Source organism: Limulus polyphemus, unplaced genomic scaffold, assembly GCF_000517525.1.
Source record: "Limulus polyphemus unplaced genomic scaffold, Limulus_polyphemus-2.1.2 Scaffold2180, whole genome shotgun sequence".
NCBI classification, from domain to species: domain Eukaryota; kingdom Metazoa; phylum Arthropoda; class Merostomata; order Xiphosura; family Limulidae; genus Limulus; species Limulus polyphemus.
In genome coordinates this window covers 19,524-38,257 of record NW_013667790.1, presented here as the reverse complement: position 1 = coordinate 38,257, position 18,734 = coordinate 19,524, and the positions used below count along the sequence as shown (strand labels likewise).

Below are 18,734 nucleotides of genomic sequence, written 5' to 3'. Positions count from 1 at the left end.
TTACACTTATTAGGTAGTGGCCATGCTTATAGACCATTTTCATAATGACTTTCATTATCGTCTATCTTTTAGAAAGTTGATTTTACACTTATTAGCTAGTGGCCATGCTTATAGACCATTTTCATAATGACTTTCATTATCGTCTATCTTTTAGAAAGTTGATTTTACACTTATTAGCTAGTGGCCATGCTTATAGACCATTTTCATAATGACTTTCATTATCGTATATCTTTTAGAAAGTTGATTTTACAATCATTTTACTCAGCGAAAATTTCATGGTTAAGACGTACTCATGTTGAGATTATTTCGGTAGAGTTTGTTTTGAACTACAATCCCATAATTACGATATAGTGGCGAATGTTATCGTTGTCTAAAAAGCACTACTTCAAACAATTTGTGACTATTTGTCGCCCTACAGCCAGCGAGGGTAGCTATGCTGACGCATATTAGCTATATTCATATGCACTTTAATTAGTGTGAGCTGATACAATGAGAACAGTAGCGTTTTTCCAGTAGTTTGGGTAGCACATTATATATATTGCAGTTATTTCGTGCGGCGCAGTGTACAGTACCTTTAATATATTTCTATGTTTATTTGATATATATATATATATATGAAATTATGAAAAAAAGCATGGTTAATATTGAGACCTTTGATCCATGTATCATACTTGGAGTGTTACAACAGTAGATCCTAACCGCGCTTAAATGTTACTAAGACAACCAGAGTACCAAAATTTACATTATCCTTTATAATTCGAAATTTAATCAGTAAGAAAGGTACAAATTTTGGTTTGTTATCTGCGTTAACGATCCACAGAAATGAGGTGATATTCGGTTCAATACTCTACTTTGTATATTCGATAACGGAAAATAACTAGGCTTAACCTTACTTGATTTGATATATGTAGGGAACTTTCTTAGCACGTCATGACGATGAATGGTATTGTACTTGGTATTTATCGTAAAGCTACTGAGACTAGCTGATGTCATCTCTTATTTCGAATTGTTGACCAGAGGGAAGGCAGCCATTTAACAGCACCCTACCGTTCACGATATTGAAATGACTATCGCTCTTATAACGCACCCACTGCTTAATGTGTGTTTGTATGTGCGGATATTTTGTGGTATCATTCAAAATCGAACCCAGCTCGCCAGTCACTCTTATAACGCACCCACAGTGTGTTTATATGTGTGGGTATTTTGCGGTATCACACAGATTAGAACCTGGCTCTCCAGTTCCAAAATCCAGAGCTCTACCAAAGGGTCAGTCCGCTCTGTAATAGAAATGACATATATGTTTGTGGTGGGAAACAACAGCGTCAAAAAAAGTAGTTTTAAATGTTTTATTAGGAAAAATCAGACAGAGAAACTAAAAGACGTCTCGTATGTTATCCACAGAAATGTTACTGGAAAAACCTTCTATAAGACTTACTGTCTGGTTTCTTTAAGCACTTTATATTCATTTCTTCTTGAAAAGTGCCATTCAAGAAATATTTAATGATAAGGTTAAAACCCAGGTCTACATCTAAATAATACCAAAACTGAATATTTAGTTGGTGCCAATCAAATCGTTAATTTTGGTATAATTTGAAATATGAAATATTTCTATCAATACACCGTCTACTTTTATTATTCTAAGAAGTGTATGTGTGTGTGGGGGGAAGGGGGGGGGAGTACTTGAACTACTCGCAAAGGGTAGTATTCGATGATGTTATCATAAATCCTAATGTAGTAAATTTATCGTTCCATAGTATGACTTATAGAAATAACACCCACGGTTAAAACGTCAGTATCGAGTCACAGTATATTTTACCAGAGAGGTATGTGTGTGTATATATAACAACGTGACGTATTAACGATTTCACGGTGTTCGATCTACGAGCAATATTTAAACGAAGAGTTTATAAACAAATTTCAAGTGACACTACAAATAATCATTAAACACATTCTGTCTTGTTGGAATAAACTACGAATGTATAGAGGAAAAACCACGAGCTGCAAATGTAAATACAGGTTTTCAATACGTGTTGTTATTCAACATCATAATTTGTATGCTTAAATCACCTGAAATTGGCAATAAAATGAAAATTATTATGTTAAGCTTAATATACCTTGTAGTGGCTTTCCAGCGGTCACTTGAAATGTGTGTCTTGTACATTACTAACACTTTTATGAAATGTGTCAAAATACTACTCATTACTTAGATTGTGTGTGTTTGTACGTTTGTAATAAAATACATTGCTGAAAGTCTTTAGTCGTTTCTTCATAGACTAACACTACAATAACTGAAGAGTCCAGGCCACATCAGCTTTTAAATACTGATTATCGTTTCATGATAGTGTTGATAATCACCTGAAGAAGACTTATAGTCGAAACGTTGAGAATAAAAGATCCAGTCATATCATCCATAGTCTCATTGCTACCTTAGTCTCCATTGGTTATACAGGGTCCCCAATAGCATGCGAATCACATAAAGGCACACAAAAATACCTTCAATACTGCAATTAATCTCATTAATCATCATGTATTTTACAGAGAACTGTGTGATTTCATTGAATTTTTTTGGACAACGCTTTAGACAAAAACATAAAACTACACAGTATGACGCAATATGCGGACTCCGTCAATAATAGACGATATAAAACCAAGTCAGCGATCTGAGGGCAAAAGTTGCGTATACGTGTTGTAAAGCCTTACGTTACTGAAGAGTAACTTGTAAGCCGCAAAAACAGGAAAAAAAATTGGATTGATTACAGATACTTTTTACATTTTAAATCTATGAAGAAACGACAAGAATAAAGACTTGTTAAGAGTGCGTTTAATTATATTATCCTCGTGAGGTATTATTTTCTTGTTTTTAAATGTACGTTATTTATCTTATATATCTTCTATACCCCGCACTATTTTTATACTATACCAGTCTCTTACACATGCACACACACCTTTAACCGAAGGGTCAACAGTTTTATATATACGCGTGTGTGTAACTGAGTCTTTGCACGACTGCGTTAGTTATAGCTGGAACCGCAGGGAGTTCAGGTGAGTAACTCCTATCTGCATGTTTAGAATAACAAGCAGATAGATGTTCCTCTGTTTTTACTAACATGATTTATGTTTGTATTTGTCTCATAAGTGGGATTTTGTTCTGGGTTAATAATGGGAAATCAAGTTATCCCGTCTTCAGACAAATAGTAACTCTACAACCTGCTCTGTTTCCGGAATTTCTTCGGCTCCGTGATAAACCACCGGCCGGCTCTGGTGATTTCACCAACCACTGATGTAGCCGCGATGTATAAAGAAGACAGCTCTTGCAGAATGAGGAGTTTTGATGTTTTCTAGAAATATACTTGCATAACATTACGCCCGTATACTTTAAACATATCATAATTTAGGAATATTTTGTTCTTTGATGTGGTAATTATGCCACACGTCTCATAACTATTTACATGGGCCGAAGTTTTTAAACAGTCAACTTGGATCCTCGGGGTTATCTCACAACCGTTTACCACTGACCACTCTATGGAAGTTGACCAAAAGAAAACCTAAAAACATACTATTTATTTATTTATTTGTTTAAAAAGGGTACACATAACGTAAATTCAGAGTCTAACGTGTAAGTATTAAATCAGTGACATTTTGTTGATTGGTGCTGTTATATTAAATATCATAAAATCACTCTCCCTAAATAGCTTTTCAAAGAAGTAAAATCACAAGAAACCATTTCGTACTTGGACCAGTCCGAAGCTAAATGTTAGTGGTGTAAAAATTTATCTTGAAATATCATTTTTTACGAAATAAAGTTATTTTGTTGTGTAGCATTACGTGGCACAAAAGCAGTAATGAAGGAAATGAAATGGAAAAATACTAATCTACAATGAGTAAAAAAATGTTTTCCTCCCCTCACTCTTCTCTTGGTATACACACGAGGCATGTTACAAGTCGGGATAAAGGTTTTTTTTAAAAAGGAAATCATAAAATGCGACTGCTCTCCAGACTTTTTAACTATTGTGTTTAATACTTAAGATCTTTCAGGTGAGTCAGTTTTTTACTAAACATGGAAGGCCTACAGAGGGCGTTGTCGATTGACAGACAAGACACGGTTCCTGCTTCTGTCATCAGAACATCTTTGTCAGATCAATCAAGATTGGAATCCTGATCTCTCCATTATTACTTCAACTAAAAAGCTCGAGATCCGGGCGTGTACCTAATGCGATGTGAACAAAAGATATCCAAAAAGCTGTATAACAAGTGAAGTGTATTTCCAAACAGTTTGAAGTAGACCATGCTGCCAGAGATGAACATTCATGCACTGAAAAAAGGCCCCAGTCCTGATTATGTATAGGTCAAAATTAACATATGTTTCTCAAATCAGAAATATAACTTAAAGAAATAAACGTGTTTCAAACAGTGCTCTGCTTAATATGATTTTTGTATAATTTACACGTGATAAGGCTTTTTCGAACACAATTTTGTATCTCAACATACAGGGGCTTCAAATGGAACATAAAGTAAAATAAACGAGATTGTGTGCGAAAAAGAATTGTAAAATATGTTTTGTTTTTTAAGTTTCTAAATATGAATAATAAATAAACCAAGATAGAAAATCACATGATATAAATTACTGGACCTTGTGAATTTTGCTTTGTTTCCATACTTGCCAGAATATAGCTTTAAAATAACGTAACTTTTCATTTACTACACTGTACTTGCCATTAAGTATTTTTATTGTTGGTATGATCTGGATTTAAAAGCAGACTAAAACCACAGTTATTATTAAATTTTGTTAAAAATTGAAATACATGCATTCAAGTGAAACTTCATTAACGTTATGGTTTGTTTAGTGGAACCATTTTTACGTTGAAGGCGATTTAAGAAAAATGTCCACAACACAGCTAAACAAGCCTTAAAATTGAAATAACGTTCTTTTACCAACGAAATTTGAGTTTCTCTCTGGGGTTCATTGCTGCAACTTATTCAAAAGGTTTATAAATATTTTACCTATCGATATCAGTTGTTTTGTTTCTTCCCGAAGGTTTTGAATGCGAATCCTTGTGAAAATCGAAACAATAAAAGCTAGGAACCACTAATTATAATATGAACTAACGATCGAAGGAGTTTCGTTGGGATTGGCATGATCAACTTATCAGACTTTTAGTCTATTTGATACATGTGACTCGTATTGAAGGCTTGCTGTGATAATGATTTAATGATAAAAAACTAGTGCTATGCCTACTATCATTCGGTGGAGGAGAAAGACATTTCTTGTCGTATAATCGAATGAACGCGTACAAGTTTATCTCTGAGTCTTTTTATCCTATTACTGTGAATGGAAAGCTTTACACCAGGCTGACGTATCCCCTTCAGTATTATGATATTGTTTGCGGATAGACAAAGTGTATTTGTTGTGTTAAATGTAATTATTTTATCCGTAACAGTTTGCGTAGTTGATACATTTTGCATTTATTTAAAGTAAATGTTTGAAATTATCTGACTGCAGGAGCTTTCAAAAGAGACTTCAAGAAAGGAATAGTTTAAAACATCTTGCATGAGAGGAAATGCAGATTGACGTGACCTGTGAAGAAAATATTTGTGATCTTGAAATCCAACCATTAAATAGGTCGAAATCCAAGCATTACTGGCGTGATTTAGCTGATTAGAGAGAGGGCGCTGTAAGTGCTGTAAAAATTAACGAGCCGTGCTGATCTCCGACGAAATGACAGTCCCCTGGTATCAGACGATGCAGCTGGCACTTGATGTCAGATTACGATGATCTATGATCGCTAGGCCTGCGTATCTCAATTTCAGAGCAAATCCAACATATCCAGTTAAACTAATGATGTTTTACTGTGTTTACTTACGTAACACCCTGTCTGTTGTACATTTCTGGTGTGGGTATTGAGACGTAATGCCTACTTAAACCATGAACAACTGGTACGTACGAGATATGTCGGGTCGCCACTGTCTATTACCGTTTACTTGTCAGAGTTTCTCGCAGATTAGAGGTTCTTTGTGAGTCGATAATGGAGTAATGAATGTTGTCTCTTTAAGGGAAGTGACGATAACACGGATGACAAGAATGTATCCTCACACATAATCCTCTTGTGACACAACCTTAATTGAATTTAAACTGCGTCTCTGTCTACAAAGAACGCGCTTGTACATGGCGTGTCTAACACTTGTGGTTACGCATATTACAGATAGAGATGATTAAAGATGTTTTGGTGGTAACTGTGTTCTTTCAGACCTAACGGTGAAAACTTATTAGCAAATCCTCACGTATTTTATAGCACTGTGCATCTGTGAGGAATATGTGTATGTATATGTATGAAAATACTTATATTTGTTGCACGTTGCACTAATATATTCATCAAACTAAGCCAAAGGTACAACTATGATACTACACACGAAGGCTCTTCACGTGTGCTGCAGGTTTAGCCGAGTTCTTAACAAATTAGATATCTTTTCAACCACACACTTCACTAATTTTGAGCTAACCTCATCTATTAAGGAATTCCCAGAACTGCGGGCTTCATAGATTCAAATGATTAGGAACTCAAATAACATGTTTGATTTTCTTCCATATTATGTGCTTCTTATATGGGATTGCAGTGTAGAACCATTATAAAGTGAAGGAAGAAACCATCTTATGTATTACGCCACTTTTAAGTTTTATCACATAAGTATTTTCTGTAGAAACGTCACCCAACATACTATTCCGGTAGAATTAAAAAGGAATTGCTTTAAACGAATCTGATATTCTTGTTAATATTGTTGTAAGCTATGTATTTTTCATGTTAATGTTGTAGTTTTTTATTAGCTAGAGGGAACTGCGGGTTTTTAATGATGTAATGCGACATTAAGTTCATCTTAGCTTTAGAAATATCCAGAAGGAGGGTAGATTATAAAAACGACGTTCCGTGAAGTTGAGAGTCGAGATACAAAGAAAATGAATTGAGAGTTATTGCACTACTTTGTAGTAGTAAATTGGTTTTTACGTAGGCCTAAATAATTTACTACAGTTTGAAAGTGGTTTAAACTTGTAGAAACGGTTAAAGGAAGAAATAAACTGATTTCCTCTTATTAAATTTACTTGACGTTGAATTATTTTCACTTCATAATTTAAAAGAAACCGCAACTAAACAACAACGTTACAATAACATAAAAGTACCTGGGAACAAGAGGTTATTATGTAATGATAAAATGATCCTTTGGGCTGTTTATGAGACAATACTGGACATGGTAGATAAATATATATATAAAACCTGCGCAGAAAAACGGTGTTATGATTTGTTTGTTTGTTTGAAGTTAAGCACAAAGCAACACAATAGGCTATCTGTGCTCTGCCCACTACAAGTATCGAATCCCGGATTCTAGCGTTGTAAGTCCGCAGACATACCGCTGTGCCACTGGAGGGACCGGTTTTATGAAACCACGGTATTCGTAAAGGTTTTAACATTCAAGTTACCGATTTGTTTTTACATTGTTACCCCCCCCCCCCAGCGAGGTCTACATGTTGCAACGTATTGAGTAATTTAATGTTTTTGCTTGTTGCAAAGCTCACTGTAGTGAAGTAATAAAACAAACAAACTAGATGAAATCACTCACTTTCTATGAAAAATGCAGGGAATTCCAGAAGTAATTAGTGGTATTAATTACATTATTGATGATATTTTTGTATAATTTTTTGTTTATGTAACTCAAATGTTATTATGAGCCCTGTAACTAAAATAGTCATGGATCCACACTTTGTTTGATACAATTTGAGCCCTATCGGTAATTTTAAGGTTAAATAATGTTTGATGATCAAAATTATGTTTCTACCTATTATCTATTAAGTACACTGTAGACTGAGTGTCATTCATTGTTTTAATATGCATGTTGGTGCGAGAGTAAACACACTACAGAGTGAGGTTTATTTGTTATCTTAATATTCCTGCTGGTGTGAGAGTAAACGAACTACAGAGTGGGGTTTATTTGTTATCTTAATATTCATGCTGGTGTGAGAATATACACGCTATAGTGTGAGGCTTATTTGTTATCTTAATATTCATGCTTGTGTGAGAGTAAACGAACTACAGAGTGGGGTTTATTTGTTATCTTAATATTCATGCTGGTGTGAGAATATACACGCTATAGTGTGAGGCTTATTTGTTATCTTAATATTCATCCTGGTGTGAGAATAAACACACTACAGAGTGGGGTTTATTTGTTATCTTAATATTCATATTGGTGTGAGAATAAACACACTACAGAATGAGGTTTATTTGTTATCTTAATATTCACGCTGGTTTGAGAATAAACGAACTACAGAGTGGGGTTTATTTGTTATCTTAATATTCATATTGGTGTGAGAATAAACACACTACAGAATGAGGTTTATTTGTTATCTTAATATTCATGCTGGTGTGAGAATATACACGCCACAGAGTGAGGTTTTTATGTTACATTAATATTCATGCTGGCACGATAATAAATACACCATAGATTGAAAAGCCTCGTCAACGTTTTATAAATTTTGTGTTACTGATATGAATTCTCTGTTGGTTGATTAAATTCAAAGTAAAATATTCTACACATGTGACATTTTAAAAATGTACGGTAGTGTCTAAAAAGTAGTGACACTGAATAGGGTAACACTATAGTCCAACCCTATTGTTGAGAAGTAAAATAAGAAAAATATTTCAAACACGAACACTTAATAGCTGAAATCAGAACGTAAATACTTTATCACTTATGTTGTTTCATGCTTTCACCCAGTGATTCGATTCTATGCTTAGGTTCATTCAGCAGTTTGGTTTTACAATTTCTTAGAAGTTTTTTTGTGGATACGATAGACTGATTACGACAACAGAAAATGATTGAAAATCGACGATTATTAGTTGTTGAAATCAGTTACCTAAAATTATTTATGTTTAGGTAATCTGTCAGCTTTTCATTGAACAATAAAAGTAAACTTATCGATTTTATTCTCTGTAATTTTATTTTGTCGATAATATTTGCATCAACCCTTGAAAGAAAGCATAAATCTAAAACTATCGAATGTTTCTGCTCGACTTCAATCAGGGTCCTAACCTTCTTCAACCAACGTCAATAATATACATTTATTATTTATTAAAATATGGTTTAAACGATATTATAATCAAAATCATTTTTCAATATTTTTGTGATTATATTTCAAAATCAACCAGCTTAACCACCTTTCAACTGCAAGCTACATATAAATAATTTCTTGATAATTTTACCGGTAGTAGAAATATAACTTTACTAAAACAACACCTGTTATGGAGTTAATAATGCATTTTTTCATTTTGGAGGGTTGCAATATCGTTTTTAGAACGTAGCAGAAGTTAGGATTGAAAATGTCTGAATGACGCATAGAACAAATGCGTGGAGCAGTCAGTGTTACCGACAAACTACCAACATTACCCGTAATTTACTTCTATATAATAATCCTACACAGAAACGTATAGTATATCTTTACCAGTAAAACGACAGGAAATGACTAATATTAAGTACTTCTAAATAGCTCCAAGATTTCTTCAAAAACACCTCGTTTTTGTTTCCTAGTCTTGTATCTCAATAGCTCGTCTAACAAAGTACAAGTTGATGACTGGGGTGGCTAATTACACACCGTTACTACATATCGTCGTTACTATGACAACAACGACAGGTGGGGCAAACTGTTCCGTTTCGAGAAACTTCTCTTTTTCTCTTGCTAAGCATTTTGACTGATAAAAAGTTGTTTGTTTGTTTTTTTGGTAAGCATAAAGCTATACAATAGATTATATTTTTTGTGCCTTCCACCAGTATCGAAACCCGGTTTGTAGCAGTGTAAGCCCTTAGACTTACTGCTAAGCGACTGGAGGGCTGCATAACAATAATAATTTATGCATCTTGACTCTTCTTATCACTTGACCAATACATAAGTTAGTACTATGTACAAAAGTTAATTCCTAATGTATACGAACTTTCTGTGAAAATGATTTTTTCAGTTTAAATGAAACTAGGTCATAACACAAGTAAATAAACTCAAAGCATAAAACATCATACTTGGAAAAAAAAACCATTAGTTCAAGCGACTCTTTACTAAATAACAGTCTATTCTTCTATGTGTATAATTCTAAGAGCAAAGGAAAATATGTTATAGCATGCCAACCACACTACAGCTGTTATATCCAGTGCCTTTCGCCCATTACCAGAGCTAATTTGGAACGAAATGAATAGAGTGAATTGCCCCTCAGTCCTAATTAATATGGTTCTATAAACTCGAATAACAAAGTTGTATATCTATCTTGAAGTTTTTTTGTTTTGCTTAGAAAATAGGCTAGAGTACAAAATGAAACTAAACATTAAAATTGAATTGTAAACTAAATTGAATTACAGTTTTTAATTCTGCGTCTTAACTGTAAGAGTATAATAACCTGCGAGAAACATACTTTATACAACGAAAATGAATATTAAGATAGCGCATGAACAAAAGATAAATCCATTATAAAACAAATATATTAATTGAACATCAACAGTTTATATATATAAGTGCATAAACCAACAATATCAAGAAAAAAATGCATGGTTCTTGTAAAGTTGCCAAACCTTTTATCAACGTAGCGCCACTTGTGGTAACCCAATCAATAAGGGAGGTTTGTTTGTTTAAGGGCAAAACTGCGTAATAGGCTATCTGCGTTGTGCCCAATACCGGGATTGAGACACGAATTTTAGCGTTATAAGCCCTTGAGCAATACAGGGAAAAAATCTTTAGATTAAGAAGTACTTTATACACTCGTAAATAATTGTACATTTTGTTCAGATTTTTTTCATTGCGATATGTACAATAAGACTGGCAAACAATCGAATTCTGTATGGGATATTACGAAAGTTAATATTCACAATCAAGAGGGAAGCTCGAAATTAACGATTTCTCCCCTTTCCCCACTAGATGCCGTTTTTATCGATGAAAGTTTTGTGGAGGAATTATTTACTGACCAGAAAAATAAATGGAAAAAAAAATCAGACTGAGAAGTAAATGTCCTTTTCTTTCAAATTGCGATTTTTCGTCTAGCTTCTGAAATAATGAGAGTCGCCATATTGATAACAAAAATTTAATTTTAGAATTTACTTACAGTGACAAAAAACGAAATCTATGTCACATTTCGTTATTTGAATTTAATTTTCTGGACCGAAGAACCCCAGCATATCATTTGAAAGTCGCCATCAATTGCAAAACTAAATACTCTCCACTCAACCTGGTATATAATCACAAAGCACTGTTGAGTCTGTTCCTGGCAATTTCCTGGATTAGTTACTGAAAATAGAAAATAGTCAGCAGAATATGTGTCTGGATTAGTTTTCTTATGATCAAGAATCCGTTTTGAAAATTAAAATACAGCAGAAAAATATGACTACTACGTTGGTTGTTTGGTCTCCACACGATATAAACGCTGTGTAATCTCAAAGTATGCTACCGCTAACGTTACCTTACTTATTGAAGATTAAACTCTTGCCCTATTAGGTGATGAAGAAACAGCATTATTACTAACGAGCCAAGAATGGGCTCTCTAGATCAGTGTTTCTAAGTAGAATTTGCCAGACGACCCCTTCATTCGGGCTTTGGTAGTCGCGACCCCCCATATCTCTGCAAGGATAAAAAAAAACAGTTGTCCATAGTTCATAACGTAGGTGATATGTGCACCTCTCAGATACCTCGAGGACTCAAAAAAAAAAGAAAAGTTGACTCAGCACAGACAGCTCCTGACCCCCCTGGAAACCTGCTCTAGGTACTGCTTGGTAAGGTACTTTTAATTACGTTTTGACTTTTAAACGACCAAATTCATTTGAACATACCTTACCAAGGATGCTATCCCCGGCATAAAAAATATAAACAATTTATTGATATAATGTTAGCGATGTTCATAGCACCAGTTATTTAAATCTATGTAATTTGAGACTCAATTTTAGACATTCCAGTCCATAGTATCTAAGGTGTATATGCCTAGATATTCCAGTCCATAGTATCTAAGGTGTATATGCCTAGACATTTCAGTCCATAGTATCTAAGGTGTATATGCCTAGACATTCCAGTCCATAGTATCTAAGGTGTATATGCCTATACATTTCAGTCCATAGTATCTAAGGTGTATATGCCTATACATTTCAGTCCATAGTATCTAAGGTGTATATGTCTAGATAAATACAACTATTGTACTTACGTTTTCCAAAGTAATAACCAGTTATTCTTTTGGTTAATTTTATAAATGTATATTTCTTCTTTTACACAGATTACTTTTATATATTTCGGTCGTCTGTAAATCGTGTAGTGATTCTTTAAAGTTTAATCAGGCTCTTGAGATCCCAGCTGAAATATCTTTGAGAGCGAGGATTTTCAGTTGATGACTCAGAGCAACCTGATCAATAAGTTTGTAGTCCTTTAGCTACTCTGTAATGTAAGTCATGTCATAATCACTTCAACGTTAATGACTAGTCTTTCAAACTACTCTATTGTAAATAATTTCAATTATTCATATATATATATATATAAAGATATACATAGTCAATGCTGCTGCTTTGCTAAGGGTCTTGACACGTTCTAGTTTTAATGAACATGTTTATTTTGTTTGTTTCCAAAATTTTATCGTAAAACTGAAAAGTAGCCCAAGTTTTTTAAAGAAAACTTTGAAAGGTATATTACACTTAGGTTATTGACTGAAAATGAAATTATGATGGTTATATGTAGTTCCACTAATTTCTGAAGAGCTAAATTTTGTTTTTAAGCGCTAATAAACTAGAGTATATTTATGGACTTTTTATTTCTCTCTTCTATAACCTCCGTCACAGATGTTTATTAAAACTGTTCTGTTTTTTTTAAATAATATTATGTTTCCAAACTTTTCGCCTGTCTGAAAAAGTTATCTTAAAGTATCGCTATTTTTAGTTATTTGTCACTATAGGCCATCCCTGTCTTCTCATTGGTCTATTGGATTTTGGCGACTACTAAATTTATGTTGCAAGGTTACCAATTCAACAGTCAAGTGGGATGATGGAGCTGTCACTATCTGGATTTTTTTTATTGTGCATAGTTTATCTAGTAGAGGTGACAATGCCAGTCAGGCTAATTAGCCTTTTGGCAGGAGACGGACGAATCCTACTCTTCAAGGTATCCAGCTGTGTCTTGCTGACATCTTAGAGGCCATATGTAGGTTTTGAATAAATTTAGTCTTGTTCATATATAACTGTTCTATTTCATTTTGCATCAAAGTTTTGTTTAAACTAATTTTCATTCACTTTAACTTCTGTTCAGTTGTGTTTTGTTTGTTATTTTTGAAATTAAATAAAACTGGTATCTGTTTGTTGTTAAACATAAAGCTGTAATCTGTCCATCGCGAGTATCGAAACCCAATTTTTAGCGTTAAATTTCTCAGACTTACACCTGAGCTACCAGGTTGGATTGTTCCTTCTGTGACAAGATAACTTATATTCTTAATATTAAATTCCAAACAGGGCCAGCTACCTATAAAGAGCGAGACTAAAAATCAACCTGCTAATGAGAATAGTTAATTAAATATTATTTTCTTACGTTTTTTTTTTATAAATATTAGAATGCATTACTTCATCAGTAAGATACTCTCGCTATTAACGATATTTTATAGGGTAAATCCAATCGACTACCACGAGGCCCGGCATTTAGTATTGCGTACCTTACCTTTAATTAGCTGTTTCTGTCGTATAACTAACGCTGCGTGCTCCAATATTCATTTGATTGGTGTTTTCATTAAGCAAGCTGGCAGGAGGTTTTTTTTTTATGTTAGAAACTCCGATTTTTAGGCCAACATTTAACATATGATTTGAAACCTCATTCATATAAGGCCAACAAACTCAATTAATTTCTTCTTAAATGCCATTATGACAAGCTGATTACAATAATTTACTTTTTTTAAAGAATATTTATTTAGTCATTATCCGTCTTTGATCCCCATTTTCGTCCAAATCATATAAGTTTCATAATTAACATCTGATTATTGGGAAGGTAACGTATAGAAGATAACTAAAATTTAGAATTAATGAAGCCAACATTGTATATCAAACATTGTAAATCAATACCCAAGAAAACTGGAAACTATAGTTATGAGACTGCATTGAATCACCAGTTATTTTCCCCAGTGTAAACGAAAGTTTCAGTCATAAATATCTCACAAGGTTCGGCCAGCTTTGGACGGTCGTTAGTCCCAATTTGCAAAAATTGGTTAATATATATGTATATATATATATATTATAATCATTTAAAGCATTATAAACAATAATATTAAAGAAACTAAACATAAAAAAATGGCGTTGTTCGTCAACTTTGTAACTTTTAAAATCTACTTTGGATTTTTTTTCTGAAAAATATAGTTAATTCACCTGTATTAAAAAATAATGTAGCATTTTCAACTTCTATAGGGATCAAAAGCAAAATGTGTCTTCTTTATAGTTTCTTTCTTTTTTTATAGTAAAACAAATTTTGGCTTATTTTAAGGGTGGGCTCTCCTTTGACGAGTGGCTCAGTTTCCCTTCTGGGTGGCAAGGCGAGGGGGTCACCTTCACTGCACGACACATGTCCTTTCTAAACTGTAGCTGCGTGATGAGTTCCTGGCGAGGCACGGCCTATAATAAACCCGAGGAGGTTACGTTATCTAGCCTAAAGCGGAAGTGTACGATTGTTAAAAGGACAGTGGATGCTGTTAAAAGTCACATTACTTAACAGGTTCCAGGTCGAAATATGTGATTTATGACCATATAAAATCATGACAAGTCCCCCACATCCTTTCCCCGATAAAAAAAATCACTCTCCAGCTATACTTCTATACATGATCAAAATAAACGTTTCTTATTCTTACTCTCGTTAATTACATTTCAAACTCAATTTTCTTTAGTTTCTATCAATATGATTCAGAAATTGTGCCTTTAATCATTATATCTACGATGTTTATATTAGAATAACAGTTTCTAAATTAATTAAAAAAAAACAACGATTTATTATACTGCGCTATCAGGAGTAAGATGTCGAGTGTAGAAGACTGTTTCCAGTCTCATCGGAAATTTTATCTTGTACAGTAACTTATTCAGTATTTTTTGTATTTTTGAGACTGACAACAGTCTCATCTTTATGATTATTATGTATGATAAATCGTTGTTTTTTTAAAATAATTTTGATTTTGAGTATTTACACATGTGACTTTTGAATATCATATATGGTTAACTATCTGTTTGCTGGCTTGGTAAATTTCGCGCATATCTATACATGAACGCTTTCTGCGCTAACTGTCCCTACTTTTTAAGGGGCACACTAGAGATAAAGCAGTTAATCAACACCACCTTCGCTAACTTTTGGGCTATTCTTCTGAGGCCAAACAGTGGGATTTGACCACCGTTCTTATAACGCACCTACAGCCCCAAATTGCGAAGTGAGATTTTGTTTTGGCAGTAATTGGACTCGAATCACGAAACCTTAAATCTTCAGTCTGGAAAGATAAACACTGGGAGGTTAACAAAAACTCAAATATTAGAAATGGCCACACTAAGATATAATATTTAAGCCCCATCTTGTTCCCATGGACATAATACAAAATACTAAAACAAAGCAAATTCATTTATTATTTTAACAACTAAAAGAAATGCACAACGTTTCCTAGTTTCTTTGAGCGATTTATTTTAGGAAACATATACAATTAAGCAAACTTACACTAAGCCTGTTACACATCGGTGAGTGAATACACTGCATAAAATAATCAAAGGATAATTATAATCTATAATATTCTAGCTATGAGGAACCACAACTACTTTTTATCAAATAATTCCAATAATTTCCCCGAGTTAATTTTTCTCCAAATCAGCAATGTGATATAATTGATCTCTCAGGCTACGCTTGCAAATGAGGTTATTTTACATTCTTGCAGTTTTTCACATTTAATATGGAGTATATCATCGCAAACAGCAAGCGTAGCCTGACATCAAAGCTGCTTGTTAAGCTCAACGCTACCTGTAAAAAAGCAAGTTGTTTCCAGAGCATATTCAGCGTCTAGATTTACTTGACAGGATGTGAAGTGTCTCCAGAATACATCCTATACATTTTCGATGGGATTAAAATTCTGTGAAGTGCAAGCCATTCTGTTCAGTCAATCACATCTTTTTCAAGCACAGTGAGGTCAGGTGTTAGCGTCTTACACTAGCATGTAGTAGTACAAAGGGTTGTAAAACGTGGTCTCTTTATTAGTGTAGTTCATTAGTTAGCAGTCCACAGGATATAGAGGTCGTCACGTACACTAATACTCATTCATACCACTCTTTCACCATAAACATCACGTTCCTGTAAGATATGGATTGGATCTATTTAAGTTTCTCTTCAAATGACATACCCCTTTTATCTGGCACAGTGTGGAACGCAACTTATCTGTAAAAACAATAATACTTTATCATGTCTTGTAGGTCCACTACTCGTTGTAATCTAAGCGTAAAGAACCTCAACAGAGGCCTGTCATACAGGCTTAGCCTTGTGAACTCTGTTTCTAACTAACTATACACTGAAGAGGCATCTATTTGAGGCTGAAAAAAATTTGGTTCATTTTCGAAGCAGGTACCTACGATTTAGGTGAGCTAGAAACGATATATGGCGGTCATTTGCTTGTCTTATGGATGATGGTTTGCCTCGTCCCGGTGTCCTAGCAATTGTTTGTTTGCTTGTATATTGTTAAATACAAAGCCGCATAATTGACTATCTGTGTTGTGCCCACTACGGGTATCGAAATTCGGTTTTTAGCGTCATAAGTCAGAGACCTTCCGCCGAGCCACTGGGGAGGGGGGTGCTCTATCATTTGTATCAGTGGTTTGGAAACAAACATTCTTACACATCATAAGTGGTATATTTATTTATTTTAGTTTTGGCAATTGGAGCATATACACTGTATGATTGACTTCAAAGTGACAAGTGAGGGAAGAAACCACTATATATATGCATATATATATAAAGTATAAGTTGAATGAAGATTCATTTGAACTTCAGATTCCATGATACATCATTACGTCCCTGACGACTAAAATTATTTTATAACGGTAGTTTTGTCTTATAATAGTTATAATAAGACAAACTCCGATTATTTTTTAATTGTTTTATGCGGTGTACAAAAATACAAATTATTCATTATTCCTCAAACAAATTGGTGAATCCATCTTGACGGTAAAGTAAATATCCAAATTACACGTTGTTCAACAAATACATATTCAAATTATTACAAATAGTGGACTCACTGATCTAAATCATACAGTTAGTCCAGAATTTTAAAATAATAACATTTTAAACCAAATTTAAAATGCAAAGGAGACCACATTTTTTGGCATTAGATAAAATGTTTTTTGAACGTATATATATTTTGGGACAGCTAATTTACATATTAGTTAACCTCTGGTTGAGTACCCGAGATGATATAGCAGTTTAAATAATATGTCTTCTTTAAATATCCTGGACTTGCAAGAAAGCCAGCATGGATATTTTCGCAGCTGAATATCACTTAAGGTATCACTGTACCCTAGTTACACCTTGTTATTTTTTAATATTTTTTTCATAGAATATAACAGTATGATATTCTTTATGATGGCCCAAGAAATATTCCATTTTATGGGCCTGAAGAAAGCGTAATAGCATGACCTATATATATATATGATAGGGCGTCATGCAAGAAAACGTAATAGTGCACACATATATATACGCATATCAATAGAATATTATACATTTTGTACAACGAAATTAATATAATAAAACTAGAATACAAGTAAAGGTAAAATAAATATATTATGAATATGGTAAGGGGAATATGTTAATTATTTGGGAAGTTAATACGGTTAAAAATAGTTTCTTTAGTGTCGTGTGTACATTACCATTTGTAATATGGGGATGAAATTATGGTGAAATTCTGTTTATAAACTTATTTATCATAATACTATATGTTTATGCAAATTATTTTTTAGTTTAATGTTGCAAGGGCATGATTGAAAAATGATTGTTTCCTAACGTACCCAGCACGTGTTAATGGATTTGTAGCTTAATTCGCTTAGTTGATGTTAATATTATAGGGTCATAAGACTGAATAAGGATGGATTTGATGGCAACGGCTGACTGGTGTCGCGCGACATTACGAGACTTACCACCTACAGCTGTACGTGGGTTGGAGGAGTCTAGGGTGACAAGGGACGAATTTAGTGAATTCAAATGTTTTCTCTGGGGGATAATGTAATGCTAGATGGGTCAGGAGGTTACGTATTGCATTACGTAAAAGTATTTTGGCGTCACCACTTCTTTGTGTACTGTTCGAAGTTTTTTCTCCATGTTGTGGACTTTTGTAGATAAAATCAAACTGACAGCAATTCATAATTTCAGTTCAAAAAATAAAACTACGAAGTTGAATATGATTTTTTGTACGTAATATACATATGTTTCAATGTTAACGTTTATATAAAAAATAAAACTACGAAGTTGAATATGATTTTTTGTACGTAATATACAGACATATTTTTCAATGTTAACGTTTATATAAAAAATTAAAACTACGAAGTTGAATATGATTTTTTGTACGTAATATACAGACATATTTTTCAATGTTAACGTTTATAAAAAAATAAAACTACGAAGTTGAATATGATTTTTTGTACGTAATATACAGACATATTTTTCAATGTTAACGTTTATAAAAAAATAAAACTACGAA

General features: G+C 33.5%; 1 protein-coding gene across 1 annotated transcript in view; it reads left to right on the top strand.

Moving 5' to 3' along the window:
* The window catches only part of LOC106466180 (homeobox protein engrailed-1-B-like), a 33,226-nt gene that overhangs the window by 13,412 nt on the left and 1,080 nt on the right, over nt 1–18,734 (top strand). The window lies entirely within an intron of this gene.